The sequence below is a fragment of the Symphalangus syndactylus genome, chromosome 16, assembly GCF_028878055.3.
Source record: "Symphalangus syndactylus isolate Jambi chromosome 16, NHGRI_mSymSyn1-v2.1_pri, whole genome shotgun sequence".
NCBI classification, from domain to species: Eukaryota; Metazoa; Chordata; class Mammalia; order Primates; family Hylobatidae; genus Symphalangus; species Symphalangus syndactylus.
In genome coordinates, this window is record NC_072438.2 from 24,009,035 (window position 1) to 24,027,827 (window position 18,793).

The 18,793-nt window shown below is 40.7% G+C and overlaps 1 pseudogene; it reads left to right on the forward strand.

The window, feature by feature from the left end:
• LOC129464391 (uncharacterized) overlaps nucleotides 1-18,793 on the forward strand; it is a 63,699-nt pseudogene that overhangs the window by 42,568 nt on the left and 2,338 nt on the right.

Genomic DNA, 18,793 nt, shown 5'->3' on the forward strand with positions numbered 1-18,793 from the left:
GGAAACAGCCAACGAACTAACATAACTACATTTTTGTTTAAGGAGCATTTACCCATTTCTGCACCTAGGCTAGGATAATTTTAGAGCACTGAGATAATATGCAAAAACAGCAATCGTGGAGTTTCTATAACTAACTCTGGAATTAGAGGGAAAGTAGGTAAACAACTGTACTTTGTTAAAGATATCCAGGTGCACTGTGACCTGACCAACCACAAAGAAGTTCCCAACCTCCTCCAACCCTCACTGGCACTCAGATGTCTGCAGTCATTGGTCACCCCTTGATCACAACTCCCTCTTCTTCCTCCTGCCCTTAACATAAAAAGAGCCTGAAATTTGTACCAACTTAAGATGATACTTTAGGATGCTAGTCCACCATTTTCTTGGTTTGCTGATTCTCCAAATAAACCTGCTTTTCCTCCCACCAACCCTTGTCTCTGGAGTTTAGGCTTCCCAGCGGTGAGCAGCAGAACCACTCATCTATTGCCAAGCCTATTCTCACTCATTGAGCTGCACTTTGTTTCTATACTGGCTTCAGAGACAATCATCTGTCTCTCTGAGGCTGTAGGAACTGAAGCAGCTTTCATCTAAGAGCCTGACTGGTTGGGCTCAGAGGCCTCCTAGGCGGCATCACTGGTGAGCCAGTATCCCTAAAAAAGTAGTTACTATTGGAGGACTGTACCACCACTTGTGTTCACCATAGGACTTGGTCACTTGGACCATCTTTTGGGATCGTAACAGGATCATCAAGGCCAGCTTCTACTCAAACACTGTTTCTTTGATTCACACATACATTGAAATGCACCTGTGCCTTGATGATATCTACCACCACTACCCCTCAACCAAGACATCTGTCAGCACTGGGGAGTCCTGAATAAAAAGCACAGCATCAGTTGGCACTGGGATGAGAGCCCATGGGCTTTTTGATTTCCTGCTCTTATTGGCAGTTGGGAGCTAAATTTTCTCACCCTCAACTATCTCCAAACCCTGAATCTTGCAGAGGGTTAAACCTTAATAAGGCATTGGTTGGACCTTCAGATACCCCATAGATTCAGTTTGCTGGTAACTGATTCAAGTTAACGTGTCAGGGGCTGTGATGAATGGACTGACTCTGGATACCTTTGGAGAGCTTAAGAAAGCACTACAGACAGGACTGGGGAGCAATCCACCTAAGCCTTGGCAAAGGACCAAGAGGCGTTGGCGGTAGTAGCAGCACTTACTGATCAAGACCTTTAGAAGAAGTGAGATGGGACATAGAGCCAGGAAAATTTTCTGGGACTGAGGTTTCCTTGGAAGCCATCTGATACCTTGTCAAGGCTGCTAAGCAGACTTGGAGTCTTTCCAGGCAAGCACTTGGAGTTGTTCCACAGGACTTGGTTTCCTCAAGCCAGTGAGGCTCATAGGGGAAAAGATTCACAGTTCATCACCTCTGTGGTTACCTGCAGCACAAGGCTTGGGTGACCAGAAGGAGGAATGGTCACACACTGAGCCTACATATTCTAATCATTGTTTTCGCTGGGATTTTGTAACTAAATCCCTTTTTTGCTGGAACAAGGGCAATCAAACCTATGCATGGCAGATTCTAAATAAAATTCTAAAGGAGAAATTCTGAAAACAAACAAACAAAAAACACAAACCTTGAATAATGGCAACATCATGAGAATATTTGTAGCCCCAGAGTGACTACTTTGGATGCTATACAATTACTTGTATACGGATGTCAGGTAAGTTTATTGAATCATTATTTTTAAAATCTTATTTGCTTACTCACAGCGCCTATTTTTTCAGAAGTCTTAATAATCACATTTTACATGCTTACAAATGCTTGCTGGTGTCAGGCTCTGCTCTATGAATTCCACACGTACAGCTCATTCATTCTTGTTGCAGTCCCAGGAGGAATGGCTTCTTGCTTTCTCCATTTCACTTTTAAGCAACTTGCCCAAGGTCATACAACTATTCAATGGAGGAAGTGAGGTTTAAACCCGCAAGGCCTGGCTCTGGAGCTTGGTTCTTAACCACTGCCTCCACTGCATCTGATTATGTCATCTACTCACAGGATATTTTCCAATTTAAAATGACCACAAGAAATCCTTAGAAACAGCCCCAATTTGCCAGATAATCATGACTGTCTTCTCTCCTATCCCTCAGGGGAAGCCATGTGGATCTGGCTTAAATTTCTTAGGAGAGGCGTATCAGTTAGCGTTCCTCTTTGGAAAGCCACAAAAATGAACGCTGTGCAAGATCTTATAAAAGTGGAATTTGTTAGAGGGATGTATAGATCAGGTAATAAGAGGGAAACAGGAGAATCAAGCTTAAAAATAGGATGGGAGGAGCCATGAACAGAAACTGTCTACTGTGGAAGGATAAGCAACAGGAACTTCACAAAATTCAGGGCACTGCTGCTGGAGCAAAAAAACCCCAATTCATCTGAGTCTTGGGAGCCTTGGGAGCCTTGGAAGAATGAATATAAGTGGCCAAGTTGGACCATGCACTTCCTAGGGACTGTACAGAATAGTAAGAGGAAGTTTCAGGGGGAAGGAGCCTCTGGGTACTTCAGAATGGAAGTAGAAAGTATTGGGACTTTAGTAGTGGGAGGGAAGAACTTCATGTTTTTCTACTGATATTGCACAGAATGGGGAAGAGGTAAATATAATGGGGAAGAGGAGGAAGTGAGCAGGAAACTGACTTGAAAACTATTACAATAGGCCAAGTAGGTGGTTATGTAAAATTAAAACTTGGATAATAGAAGAAAGAATGAGAGAAAAAATAGGATTTAAGAGGGTGACTTAACAGCAGTTTTCTTTTTCCTTGTTCTCCCCTATTTTTGGGGTTCTCAACCATCATCTCCTGCCCACAGGAGGCAACTCTGGGAATTAGAAGTTGTCTATTCCCTTGTCTGAATTCTTGCCTAAAGGCCTTCAATTGCTGACCTCTCTCCTCGAATTTTCAATCTCATCTCAGTATCATTTTGCTTCCTAGTATTTTCGATCCAAACCATTTTACTTATGATAGAAACCGAAGCAAGTATGGTTTGTCTTTGTAATGTAAATGTAATTTCGGAAGTAGACCATTCCCCTTGATTATAAGCAAAGTCAAACCTAATATTAGTTTGGATTTATATTACTGTTAATATTATTTACTCTCTGAAAACAGACTAACCCCAATTAACATTGTGAATTGTCTGCCCTGTAATGACCAGATACTCCATTCTATTACATTATTGAAATCATTTGCGTGGTAATTATGGTTTAGCTCTATCGGTAATTGGAATTGTTTGCCTTCTGGTAATGTTGTACAATGGTGCCTCATTAATCACATAGAAAACCTTGCCACGTGGCAGAATTAAGGAAGTATAATAATACACTCCCACTAAACTCGTGGTTCTAAACCAGCGTTTCAGTTTGTTCCATTACCTTTCCTCTTATGTAGGTTTTTGTTTGTTTGCTTGTTTAGTTTCTAAGCCACTCATGACAGAAAAACAATATAAACTGCAAATGTGAAAATGTGATTGTTCTAGGAAAAGTTTATTTAAAAATTCCACAGCACAAATTACCCATCTCATCTTCCTCATCTCTTCAATATTTCTCCTTCCTCCAATCTGATAAATGAAGCAAATATCATAGGCTGCCAAGGGAATTGAGATATTTTTGTGTGTTACTGTGTGTGTGTATAATTTAAGTAAACCAAATGTATAGGAAAAATCTGAGTTTGCATTAAAAACAAAACAAAACAAACAACTGTGGACTTAACCTTTACTTTACAAAAGGATTCTTTTAAAACTGTCTTTAAATCCCAAAGTGCCCCTGGTGCAGTGAAAATACTATTTAATCTCTAAAATTTATATTTTTTTCAGGAAGTTTAATAGAATAAAATGATCCAAAAATCCATATACACACACATGTGCATGCAATTAAAATATGGTCATCTTCTTGTCTGATGTGCTGGATCAGTGCCTGACATGTCAAAGGCGCCCAGAGGTGATTTCTTCAATGGTGGTGGTGGGGCATTCTGTCAGGTGATCGCCCCTCAGAGCCACACGTGTAAGTGAGGCAAGTGCCCTCTTTCCTTGGCGTCCTATACCTTCTTGGATGCACCCTCCCCTTTCCCATTTTTAGGGATTTTTAGGGATGCACCCTTCCCCATTTCCCAGCCAGAACCCAGAGAGAGGAAACAAGGACAGGCTTTCTCTTTGGCTGCTGGTCTATACTTGCACTTCCACTATATCCCCTTGGGACCAGAAGTGGGGATGGGTTTCTCATTCTTGTCTTTTCCTCTCTCCCAGGACTCCTTCTGGTATCCACAGTCTAGAGGAGGCAGGGACTGGGCATCTGACACCCCTATGTAACATTCTCTTTTTTCTTAATTCAGCTCCATCGTTAAGTTTTAATAATGGGAAGAGTGGATTACACGTGTTTCAGTTTTTTGATATATGAAATTTGGGCTAAGTACTTAATCTGAAATGGCATTGTTTTAAACTGGAAGAGAGTTAGCAAATTTAGATTTTTTTCTATTATCCATTGGGTATAGACAGGTATTAGGTGGAATAGTTATTTTTTTTCTGCACATCTGAGTCCAGAGAATGAATTTGCATCTGTCACCACACAGGTCTAAGGGTTCATCCTGGGCATCTGCAGAAAGACTTGGTGAGTGTTTGAATGCGGGATCAGAGATGACTATGAACTTGAGGCCCCTTCAATGAACCCAGCCTTTGGGGGTACACTTTTGGGCCATACTGTAGCCTAGTTACTCAAACTAGGGTTGCATAACGGAGAGAGAAAACCTTTTGGAGTCAAATACCTTCAGTTTTCTTTTTTTCTTGTCACATAGGGACAATTATTCCTATCATAATAATTAAATGAGATAATATATGTAGGGCACACGGTATAGTACCTGGGACATGGTAAGTTCTCAATACGCATCAGCTGCTATCTTTCATGTTATTAATGGGCCTCAGGGCTTTTTGCAACATTGTCCACATCAGAGCCATAGTCATGTCATCCTCGAATAACACAACTTTTGCAGGAAGCCAACAGAAGGCTTTAGAGAGCTGCCAATTTTGGAAAGATGTATTAGGCAGCTAGGTCTGCCATAACAATATACCCCAGACTGGGTGGCTTAGACAATAGTAGTTTACTTTCTCATCGTTCTGGAGACTGGAAGTTCAAGATTAAGGTACCAGAAGGGTTGGTTTCTGGTGAGGCCTCTCTTCCTGGCGTGTCATCTTCTCACTGTGTCCTCGCATGATCTTTCTTCTGTGTGTGCTCATGGAGAGAGAGAGAGCGCTCTGGTGTTTCTTCCTCTTCTTATGAGGACACTGGCCGTATCAGATTAGGGCAACATTGTTATGACCTCATTTAACTTTAATTACCCTATCTCGAAATACAGTCATATTGGAGGATGGGGCTTCAACATAAATTTTGGGCAAGGGGAACACAGTTTGGTCTGGAACATAAGGCCTAATTGGACTTACAGGTATATTTCCTTCTTGTTCAAAGTGGTGTGAGCTTGGATTTACAGTTAATTGCAGCTTAAATCCTTCTAAGTGATACAACTATCACATCAAAGAGCTTTTACCCGAGGATTCATGGAACTCCCTAAAATTGTATGCAAATTTTTGTATTCATGCCCATTTTCAGAGCTACCAGCAGATTATAAAGTGGACCCCAAAAGGATAAAAGTCCAATTATTTAAAAGTACTATTTGGGCAAACAAATGGTCATAGTGGTTAAATTTAACCTTTGGGCATCCAAATTTTAACCACTGATGTTAACAATTTTAGAAGTACTTTGGAACCAGGTAAAAACTCCTTAAATAAAAGTCACAGAATGTGGCCTTATTAGGGAACCATTATGGAGTTTCTTTGTCTTAATCTTCTTATATCTTAATCTTGTATCCCACCATCTATCACAGTGTTTGACATATATTCTAGTATATGATCAATGAATAAATGAATGAAAGAGTGAATATATCAAGTACTCAAGAGCCAAGATATTTCATTTATTCCCTATCCCCAATGCTGGTTTTTTTTTTTTTTTTTTTTTTTTTTTTTGAGACAGAGTCTCACTCTGTTGCCCAGGCTGGAGTGCAGTCGTACAATCTCGGCTCACTGCAACCTCTGCTTCCCAGGCTCAAGTAATTCTCATGCCTCAGCTTCCTGAGTAGCAGAACTATAAGCATGTGCTACCGCACCCGGCTAATTTTTGTATTTTTAGTAGAGACAGGGTTTTGCCATGTTTCCCAGGCTGGTCTTGAACTCCTGGCCTCAAGTGATCTGCCTGCCGTGGCCCCCCAAAGTGTTGGGATTACAGGCATGAGCCACCATAGCCGGCCAGAATAAAGACTTTAAATCAACAACCCACTGCTGTTTTTTGTTTGTTTGTTAGGGATTTCACAAAATAACAACATAACAACAATATAAATCCTTATACTTACCTGGTACTTTACAGTTTACAAAGCACTTCTGGATAAAGTGTTTCTGTCAGGAGAGGTGGTTCCTGCAAGAAAAATTGGCAACATGATACCAGAAGAAAGGGAATAAACCATTAAGGCTAAAATGTCACTGTAACCTGCAAAGTAGAGAGGTGGCAAGATTCCTGGTCTTTAATGACATCCCTGAGCCATCGAACTTTGCCTGCCCATAGGCTTCTGTGATTATTCTCTTATTTAAAGCAGTTTGAAGCTGGGTCCTCAGTTTGGAGCTGCCCCTAAAGGCACCCTAAGTGATGCAACTGTGTCATAACGGAGACTTTACCTGGGGGGAGCTTTTACCTGGGGTGAGTTACTAGAATAAGCAGGGAATGGATAATGGGCAGGTGGAAAGCTAGACCATCTTCAGGACATAGTTGAGAAAGAGGTAGAAATGACACTACAATTAATATCTTCTGACTCCAACCTGGAGTTCCTTCCACTATCACAGGAGTGGACAAATTTTTACATGAAGTTTAAGACAATGAATATTTTTGTTTTTGTAGATCATGGGCTTCTGTCATGACTATTCAACTCTGCTGTTTAGTGGAAGCACCCATGATGGTATGCCAATGAATGGTGTGCTTTAATCCACACTTACCTTAATGGTACTGGTGAAGGACATGGTATTGCTGAGGGACAATGGTGTACTGGTGAGGGACAATGACCTCAAAACAAAATCAATCTCAGTCCAAATCTGACCCAAGTAGGGGCACCTCTCCAACACCAATATGTCACAAAATGTTAGTAGTTACATAAAAAGACATCCTCCATACACCACGTTCTCCAACGAGCCTCTCTCCTCTCCACTTTCCACCAACCTTAGGAGAGATAGACTCAAAAGAGGAAAGGGATGGAGGTTCGTGTGTCAGGAATGACACACCTGTCCTCCTCCTTTAAGGAGTCTGAGACTGATTAGGAAAGAGTCCCCAACTTCTATCCTAATTCTTTATGCCACCAAAATAGCCTGAGGTGGGCAATATTGAGAAGGGAACAGAGAGAAGATGAGATTTAAATCATGTTTAAGTCTCAAGTTTTAAACTGGTCTGGACTTTTAATAGCAGGATATATCTGGAAAGTTATAGCACCTGCCCAAGATGACCCTCAAAGATGTTGATATGGTTTGGCTCTGTGTCTGAACCCAAATCTCATGTCAAATTGTAATTCCTAATGTTGAGGGAGGGAACTGATGGAAAATGATTGGATCCTAGGGGCAAACTTCCCCCATGCTATACTCATGATAGTAAGTTCTCATGAAATCTGATTGTTTGAAAATGTGTGGCATTTCTCCCCCACCTCCTGCCACCACGTGAAGAAGGTGCTTACTTCTTGTTCACCTCTGCCATGATCGTAAGTTTCCCGAGGCCTCCTAGTCATGCTTCCTGTTAAGCCTGCAGTACTGTGAGCCAATTAAACCTCTTTTCTTCATAAATTACCCAGTCTCAGGTAGTATCTTTATGGCAGTAAGAAAACAAATTAATACATAAAATTGGTACCAGGAGTGGGGCACTGCTATAAATATACCTGAAAAAGTGGAAGTGACTTTGGAACTGGGTAATGGGCAGAAGTTGGGACAGTTTGGAGAGCTCAAAAGAAGACAAGAATATGTGGGAAAGTTTGGAACTTCCTAGAGACTTGTGAAATGGTTTTGACCAAAATGTTGATAGTGATATGGACAATGAAGTCCAGGCTGAGGTGGCCTCAGATGAATATGAGGAACCTATTGGGAACTGGAGTAAAAGTCACTCTTGCTATGTTTTAGCAACAAGACTGGCAGCATTTTCCCTCTTCCCTAGAAATCTATGGAAATTTGAACTTGAGAGAGATGATTTAGGGTATTTGTTGGATGAAATTTCTAAGGAGCAAAGCATTCAAGAGTTGACTTGGTTTTTCTGAACACGTATGCTCATATGCATGAACAAAGAGATAATCTGAACAGGAACATATATTTAAAAGGGGAGCAGAGCATAAAAGTTTGGAAAATTTGCAGCCCAGCCATGTGGTATAAAAGAAAAACTCATTTTCTGGGGAGGAATTCAAGCCTGCTACAGACATTTGTGTAAGTAGAGAGGAGCCAAATGTTAATAACCAAGACAATGGGAAAAATGTCTCCTGGGCATTTCAGATACTTTTATGGCAGCCCCTGCCATCACAGGCCTGGAGGCCTAGGAGAAAAAAATCATTTCATGGGCCAAGCCCAGGGACCTGCTGCTCTGTGGAGCTGCTGGATATGGCATCCTGTGTCCTAGCCACTCCAGCCCCAGCCATGGCTAAGAGGGGCCAAGGTACAGCTCAGGCCATTGGTTCAGATGGTGCAAGCCCCAAGCCTTGGTGACTTCCACATGCTGTGGAGCCTTCAGGTGTCCAAAAGGCAAGAGGTGAAGTTTGGGAACCTCCACCTAGATTTCGGAGGATGCATGGAAAAGCCTGGATGTCCAGGCAGAAGTCTGCTGCAGGGGCAGAGCCCTCATGGAGAACCTCTACTAGGGCAGTGCAGAGGGGAATTGTGGGGTTGGAGCTCCCACATAGAGTCCCCACTTGGGCATTGCCTAATGGAGCTGTGAGAAGAGGGTCACCATCCTTCAGACCCCAGAATAGTATGATCCATTCTGTGTAAGTGTAAGCTTGCAGCATACACTTGGAAATGCTGCAGGCATTCAATGCCAGTCCATGAAAACAGCCACAGAGGCTGTACTCTGCAGAACAACAAGGATGGAGCTGCTTAAGACCTTGGGAGCCTGTCCTTTGTGTCAGTGGGGCTTGGATGTGAGACATACAGTCAAAGGAGATTACTTTGGACCTTTAAGGTTTAATGACTGCCCTGCTGGATTTCAAGCCTGCACAGGGCCTGTAGCCCCTTTGTTTTGGCCAATTTCTCCCTTTTGGAATGGGAGCATTTACCCAATGCCTGTACTCATATTGTATCTTGGAAGTAACTAACTTGGTTTTGATTTTACAGGCTCATAGGCAGCAGGGACTTAGTTTGTTTCTGATGAGACTTTGGCCTTGGATTTTTGAGTTAATGCTGGAATGAGTTAAGACTTTGGGGGACTGTTGGAAATGCATGATTGATTTTGAAATGTGAGGACATGCAATTTGGGAGGGTCTAGGGGAGGAATGATATGGTTTGGCTCTGTCTCCCCACCCAAATCTCATGTTGATATGTAATTCCCAATGTTGGTGGGAGGTGATTGGATCATGGGGGCAAATTTCCCAAACTTCTCTTGATAGTGAGTGAGTTCTCATGAGATCTGATGGTTTAAAAGTATATGGCACTTCCCCACAGCCACCATCATGTAAAGAAGCTGCCTGCTTCCCTTTCATCTTCTGCCATGATTGTAAGTTTCTTGAGGCTTCCCAGTCGTGCTTCCCATTAAGCCAGTGCAACTGTGAGTCAATTAAACCTCTTGCTTCACAAATTATCCAGTCTCAGGTAGTTCTTTATAGCAGTGTGAAAAAAGAATAATACAGATATCAAAGGAAATTTTAAAGAGTCTATATGAAAGGAATAATTGTAGAAAAGTTAATGTTTCAGGTTTTCATTTTTACATCCCACTGAAACTATATTCCTGGTGTATATTGAGTTGCTGCAAAACCAAGTATCATCTGTAGGTGGAGCTGTAACCTTTTTCAGAACCATAACATTTTGAATTGGGAGGAACCTTAGAGAAGCTGACGGTAAATTGGGTTGCCCTTTGAGTCACCTGAAGAGACTTAAAAATTTGGATTCCTAGGCACCAGAATCTTGGAGATTCCAATTCAGGAGGCCTGCAATGAGTCCCAGTGATAGGGATGATGGGGGATGCAATCCTTCCAGCTCACCTTGGGGCCACTCTGCACAACATAGACACCAACTCTGCCTGATGAATTTGCAGAGAAGCATTTATCATTTTCCTGGAGAAACAGCACTTGTTACTTGTTTCTCCTCATGAGACCAATGATCGTTCTAAAAAATTTTGTTTGTCCAATTTTACGGTCCTATAAATGGGAGTTACCTCATCTGTTTTGAAAAAACCACAATATTGGTGTTTTGGATGATAACAAAAGACCCCAGAGACTGGAGACTGCTTACGAGTTTTATTCTCCATTTAGCTCTTTTTAAATAAAACTTCAAATTGTTGATCTGCATGGTCCCTGCCTTCTACCAGGAGATGGTGTGGGAAAGTAGAGAAGATATTTTTGTGTCTGTATGTTTAGGGCTTTCTGAGTGAAGAAATCTGGGGCTTGGGATAAAGAACAAGCCTGAAAGTGAGATGGTGATTTAAATCCAGGAGACCTTAACAGGGATTTAAAGAGTTATCTATTTATATTTCAAATATATATTTATATTTCAAAATATATTTACATTTCAGTTATATATTTGTATTTCAAAGGGGGGAATAAGGCCCTTGGTTGTAAACTCCAGTTGGTCTTGCTTACCCTTAGGGATGAGACATTTATTTACATTCAGAAGGGAAAGAAGCCAGGAAACTTCCTCTTCCCTTCCCAAAGGGCCTACATATACAATAAGAAGACCAGATTTCCTTCCCTCTTTCTGGAGTGGAGAGGGCAGCTTGTACACAGGCTTGCAGATTCATGTTTCTGGGGTTCCTCTCCGATGATACAAAAAACTCCTTTGTGTGGGCATGTGTGGCTCTCGTTGTGCCACTCCTGAAGGGGAAAGAATTGAGGCATGAGGAATGGATACAGTTATTGCTATAAGTAAGTAACAATTATTGATTTGGTCCAGAAACCTCATGTTTGCATTCAGGATAATACAAAGGAATATAGATATTAAAAGCTTATCAGCTGGAAGTCTGAAGAATGTTATGGCTCCAGAGATGGTATAGATGGTATGGCTCCATTGATGGGTTCAAATAGCTGAGAGTTTGTCTGGACTTATGGCTGTGCCTCTTCGTTGACAATGGCATAGTGTCTGATGTAGAAGTGAGGTGGCAGGGCACGGACATCTTCTGATTTCTTTTTCTGTTTCAATCAAGAAAGAAATAAAGGGCCCATGGTGATATCTATTCACTATCTTCCTTTGCCTTTTTTGGTATTTAATATTTTGATATGTTTATTTGGCATATGTACAATACAGGGGTGTGTTGATAACTTTTACAGCCAGCTCCCTAGGAAAAAAAGTCCTAATTTGTTGTGTTTGCCAATATCTATGGTGTAAACACTCTCACCATAGTTGATTTTAGGCTACCAACATGATGTCAACCAGTATGCAAAGTTCCTGAAAATTTAACAGTAGGCTCTTTCAAGCTATGAGCTAACTGTACCACACCATTGATATATGGCTAAAACAAACAAAACAAAATAGAACATGTGTATCAAAAGGTCAAGCAATATAGGAGAATTTCAAATGACATATGTAGTGGTCTCCCACTCCATTAAGAGTTGTTTAATTCCCCCACTTCTTGTCATTGAGAGCAGACTACATTTAATGACTCCTTCCAAAGAATAACACAGGGACAGGGAAAAACAGTACTTTTGCAGTGGAGAAACCTGGAAAACACTGTTTTAGTCAGGTAATAAAAGTTAACATAGTAATAGTGGTATCATGCAAATATCATGTATCACCTAATCTGATGTGATGCAATTCACATCAGTAAGACTTTTGCAAAAAGCCAGTAACCCAAGGAAAATTGCAAGAAAAACATCAGACAAACTCAAATTACAGGACATTCTACAGGATATCTGGCCACTACTCAAGACTCCCAAGGTCATGACCGTCAAGGATAGACTGAGAAGTAAATTCATTTTTTGAAGTACATTCTTTAAATCAAACGAATGCTTGTCTGCTTTTGCATATTATACGGCTTTGTTTCAGGTATTTTTAGAAAGTGTTTATTTTCTATCCATTTAGAAATGTAGACATTAGGGTCAAATTGTGTATTTATAAATCTCATTTTACCACCAGATTTATAAAATTAACTTCAGAATTACTACAAATAGGTGATATCATCCATCTGTGAGATAAATCGATACAAAAGAAAATATGTACAAAATTTCTTGGAGGTTTAGCCCCTTCAAGTTCTCAGACTAACAAAAGTACAATGCACAGTGATCTTCACTCCGTGACAAGCAAATGCTATTTCATGGAATGTTAAATGTGGTGAGAATGTGGACAGAATGTGGGCTCTAGCCCCTCATTTGACAGAGGAAAACTGAAGCTCCGTGGACCTGCTCAGTGTCAAGTCAAACCCCTGGGCATTTCGACTCTCACCCCATGGTTTCTTCCATCACATGCAGCTGGTAAAAGTGCATTAGAGCATGAGAAATGTGAACTAAAAGAAAATCCTAACTCCCCGAATTGACTGAATACAACCCCCACTTGGCCAAGGATACCCCAGAGAAACTGTAAAAACTGAGTTCCTGGCCATGATGGGACAGGAGGTCAGATATCCCTCATTATACCCTCTTCCTTTTGGGTTTAGACACAACTGATCAGCATTGATGTTAAAATAGAGTTCATAAGATTGACAGAATGGACTCTGTGGCAATATGATCCCAAACTGTAAACCTAAGACCATGACAGGCAAGACCTATGCCCCTACACTTAAAAGACTAAACTATGCTCTTTTTTTAAAAAAATGCTTAACATTTTTTATTTTTTATTTTTATCTATTTACTTATTTTTATTTTTAGTAGAGACAGGGTTTTACCATGTTGTCCAGGCTGATCTTGAGCTCCTGGGCTCAAGCAATCCCCCGCCTCGGCCTCTGGAAGTGCTGGGATTACAGGCGTGAGCCATCGCAGCTGGCCACAAATAAACTATGTTCTAACTGCCACAGGTTTTTATTTTTCTCTAGCAGTGAAACAAGCACTGGCTTCAAGATAAGCAATATTAAAATAATTTGCTGCTCATCTACCACAAGATACTGACTGGTTCTCCTGTTCCACAAGCCACAACTATAGCTTTCACTGGACAAGAGAGTGATTTCAATCACTTTCTCCTGATAAGAGGCCACTGACCATGAACTGGTTCTGGCCAGTTTACAGAGACTGCACACTTGAATGCTTTTGTGTCCTGTGAAGACCTATATAATACACTTAAAGGTTAAGTCTCTATCCCATAGTGAACATAGGTTGTATGTTTATTCAGCACACATGAGTTAGGACCACCTTCATGAATATTCATGGCTCCTCCTGTAATCTGTTGAATACGTATACTCGGCCAACCTGTTCAGCTTAAATTCCTGTCTCATGCTTCCCTCTCTCCAAGTGCCTGATTCTAGGCTTGGACTGGAGGCTACACTCCAAGCCTGTCAGAATGGTCACCTTACAAGCTGTAATCCTCTTTAAGAAATAAAGTGTCGTTTCCAAACTTATAGATCTCATTATTCTTAAGTTGACAGGAAGAACCATAACAAAGTATTAAGCAAACAATGCTGAAAAGAAAAATGAATATATCTACGGCACTTTAACAAGCATCCTCTTGTTTTCAACAATAATCCATATCTGGAAAACAATCATTTATCAATGTACTAACTTTTCTACAGCTGCTTACTCTTTCTTGAGCAAAAATCTTTAAAATACATTTTAAAACTTTGCTTTTAGCTTTAATTACCTATCCGTTTTCCTCCATTGTAGGAATTATAAAAACACTTATTTTTTTCTTCCCTAAATGAGAAATACCTGATAAACTAAGGGTTTTCCTGCGTACTGGTGTCTAGAAAACAACTTCAGGCAAAGGATGATTCCAACTAGATCTCAAATTCACATGGACTAGTCTCCTGACTGTGAAAGAATTTTTTGAAATGCCACAGAAGCAAGAGAGAAGGTGGTGGATCTGAGATTGTGAATAAAAACTGTAAAAAACACCCAGAGATAAAACAATAGTTGGGTCACAATATAGAGGAAAAATGGCAGCTCAGAATGGAAGAAGGCAGGAACTGCAGATGGAGGAAGCCCTTTTGTTGTGTTTGTTTCTCTCTGTCATGTTTTCTGTCAACATAAATCAGAAAAACAGTATCATAAGCTTGGCCCTCGCTATAGACCACAGAGAAATGATACATGCAACTGGGGTGGGAAGAAAATAAAAGCTGAGGACAAACCTCTCCATTCCTCCCTACAGGGCAAGGATTAGATATTTAGATTATAAAATCACAGCACCCAGGGCAGAGGTCCAAGGAGGTACTTTGAAGGCTGTTACGGATTGAATTGTGTCTTTCAAACTATATATTTTTTATAAAGGCATCAAAATTTATATGTTGGAGTCTTAAGCCCCAGTATCTGAGAATGTGACCTTATTTGGAAGTAAGGTCATTGTAGATGTGATTAGTTAAGATGAAATGATACTGGAATAGGGTGGGCCTTTAATCCAATATGCTGTTGTCTTTATAAAAAGGGGAAATTTGGACACAGACATATACACAGGGAGAATGCCATGTAAATATGAAGGCAGAGATTGGGGCGATATGGCTAGAAGTCTAGAAATGTCAAAGATTGCCAGGTGATATGGTTTGGCTGTGTCCCCACCCAAATCTCATCTTAAATTCCCCTGCGTTATGGGAGGGAGCTTCTGGGAGGTAATTGAATCATGGGGTCAGGTCTTTCCTGTGCTGTTCTCATGGTAGTGAATAAGTCTCAAGAGATCTGATGATTTTTGAAAAGGGGAGTTTTCCCCACACAAGCTCTCTTCTCTCGTCTGCCAACATGTGCGACGTGCCTTTCACCTTCTGCCATGATTGTGAGGCCTCTACAGCCACGTGGAACTGTAAGTCCAATAAACCTCTTTCTTTTGTAAATTTCCCGGTCTCAGGTATGTCTTTATCCACAGCATGAAAACGGACTAATACAGTAAAATGGTATGAGTAGAGTGGGGTGCTGCTGAAAAGATTCCCGAAAATGTTGAAGCGACTTTGGAACTGGGTAACAGGGAGAAGTTGGAACAGTTTGGAGGGCTCAGAAGAAGACAGTAAAATGTGGGAAAGTTTGGAACTTCCTAGAGACATGTTGAATGGTTTTGATCAAAATGCTGATAGTGATATGAACTATAAGGATCAAGCTGAGGTGATCTCAGATGGAGATGATTGATATGAACTATAAGGTCCAAGCTGAGGTGATCTCAGATGGAGATATTGTTGGAAACTGGAGCAAAGGTGACTCTTGTTATGTTTTAGCAAAGAAACTAGTGGCATTTTGCCCCTACCCTAGAGATTTGTGGAATTTTGAACTTGAGAGAGATGATTTAGAGTATCTGGCAGAAGAAATTTCTAAGCGGCAAAGCATTCAAAAGGAAACTTAGGTGCTGTTAAGGGTATTCAGTATTATAAGGGAAGCAGAGCATAAAAGTTTGGAAAATTTGCAGCCTGACAATGTGATAGAGAAGAAAATTCCATTTCCTCAGGAGAAATTAAAGCCTGCTACAAAAATTTGCATAAGTAACAAGAAGCCAAATATTAATCCCCAAGACATTAGGGAAAATGTCTCCAGGACATGTCAGAGGTCTTCATGTCAGCCCCTCCCATCACAGGCCCAGAGGCCCAGGAGGAAAAAATGGTTTCGTGGGCTAGGCCCAGGATCTTCGTGCTGTGTGCAGCCTAGGAACTTGGTGTCTTGCATCCCAGCCACTCCAGCCATGACTAAAAGGGGCCAAGGTACAGCTAGGGCCATGGCTTCAGAGGATACAAGCCCCAAGATTTGTCAGATTCCATGTGGTGTGGTGCACAGAAGTGGAGAACTGAGGTTTGGGAACCTCTGCTTACATTTCAGATGATGTATGAAAACACCTGGATACACCAACAGCTTGCACTGTGCACCTGGAAAAGCCACAGACACTCAATGCCAGTCTGTGAAAGCAGAGAAGAGGGAGGCTGTACCCTGCAAAGACACAGGGGTGAAGCTGCCTAAGACCATGGGAACTCACCTCTTAACATCAGCATGATCTGGATGTGAGACATGGAGTCAAAGGAGATCATGTGGAGCTTTAAGATTTGACTGCTGTGCTGAATTTCTGACTTGCATGGGGTCGTAGCCCCTTTGTTTTGGCCTATTTCTCCCATTTGGAACAGCTGTATTTATGCAATGCCTGTACCCCTGTTGTATCTAGGAAGTAACTAACTTGATTTTGATTTTACAGGCTCATAGGAGGAAGAGACTTGCCTTGTCTTGGATGAAATTTTGGACTATGGACTTTTGAGGTAATGCAGAAAGAGTTAACACTTTGGGGGACTGTTGGGGAGGCATGATTAGTTTTGAAATGTGAGGACATGAGAGGGCCAGGGGCAGAATGATATGGTTTGGCTCTGGGTCCCCACACAAATCTCATCTTAAATTCCCATGTCTTATGGGAGGGACCCTGTGGGAGGTAATTTAATCATGGGAGCAGGTCTTTCCTATGTTGTCTCGTGGTAGTGAATAAGTCTCATGAGATTTGATGGTTTTAAAAAGGGGAGTTTCCTTTCACAAGCTCTTCTTCTCTTATCTGCTGCCATGTGAGACATGCTTTTCACCTTCCGCCATGATTGTGAGGCCTCCCCAATCACTGTAAGTTCTTTCTTTTCTAAATTGCCCAGTTTTGGGTATGTCTTTATCAGCAGCATGAAAATGAACTAATATGCCAGCAAACCACCAGAAGCTAGGGGAGAACTGGAACCAGTTCTTCCTCACATCCCTCAGAAGGAAACAATTCTTCTGACACCTTGATGTTGGACTTCTAGCCTCCAGAACTATGGGACAATATACTGTTTAAACCATTCTGTTGGTGGTACCTTGTTAAAACAGTGCTAGCAAAGGTCAGTGTTGCTGGTAGAAGTGGCAAGTGGACAATACTAAGAGAAATAAGTAATTCCTGAGGCTCAATGTCCTGAGGCAGGGTCCTTTCTCCTCAGACTTACAGGAGGGAAACCAGGGGCTGAACTTTTGCCTCTCCTGGTAGAGATGATATGGTGAAGCAGTTCATATTCCCAGGGGAATATGAGCTCCCAGGGAGAATCATAAGACACTGGCCAACTGAATCAATGTTAAACAGACAACAAAAACAAATGGAAATAACCTATACCAGATGCAGTAGAATGAATGGAGCATATTTTAAAAATCTAAGTTATATAATAAATTTCTCAAAGGAGTAGTCAAGGGAATTTATAATAAAGGCCAGAACAAGCACTTGCAAAGAATATCCAACTTGAAAATTAGGATGTGAGAGGTCTATAATGGAAAAGGTAGACTCTATCAAACCCCCCCCCCCAAAAAAAAAAGAAGGAGAAGGAATGAAGATAGAGTCTTTGTACTGTTTGGAGAAACATAGAGTTATTGCTAAGTTTAAGAGACCCATATAGAAAAATAAACACAAGTATAGGTCTTAGTAATTAAGGGTAAACACTTTAAAAGTAGAATGAATGACTTTCATGCAGAGGACAATTTGATAACAGATATGTAAGCAAAAAAATCCTAATTGATGACATTTGCTTTTAGCACATGAGAAATATTAATGAAAATTAACTAGGTATTATCCCAATATATGGTCTAAAGAAGAATAGTTGTATGATTAGTAGATTAAAGTATCTGATAAAATTCAAAATATATTTATGTTAAAACCTCTTAGCAAATTCAGACTAGCAGGGAATTTCTTAAACTTGATAAAATATCCACACCTAAACCTTACTGTAATATGATCTTTAATGGTAAAATCTTTGATCATTCTCATTAGATTAGGAAAACAGAATGCAACCCTTTATTACTGCTACTGTGAATGTGGTTTTGGCTTTGGAGGTCTTGGGTGCTACTATCAGCCAAGAAAAATAAAATTTAAAGACTAGAAGGGATGAGAAGAGTTACATAATTGAAGATGATATGATAATCTACAAAAAACTCAAACTGTCATGAACTAGAATTAATAAGACATATCAGTAATATTTGCAGAGACTGTATCAAATGGATAATAGTGTTTCTCTATACCAGCAACATCAAACTAGAACATATAATGAAAAATAACATAACATTTACAACAGCAATAAATCTCTAGCATATTTAAGAATTTACTTAACAAAGAAAATATAAGAGCTTTACAGATCATAATTTAAAGCTTTATTAAAGGAAATAGACAAAGACTTGAATACATGAAAATGCCATTATGTTCATGGGTGGAATGACCTAAAATTGTAATAGAGTCAATTCTTTAAAAATTAATTTGGCTGGGCACAGTGGCTCATGCCTGTAATCCCAGCACTTTGGGAGTCCAAGGTGGGTGGATCACGAAGAGGTCAGGAATTCAAGACCAGCCTGGCCAACATAGTGAAACCCCGTCTCTACTAAAAATACAAAAAAATTAGCCAGGCATGGTGGCAGGCACCTGTAATCTCAGCTACTCAGGAGGCTGAGGCAGGAGAATCGCTTGAAC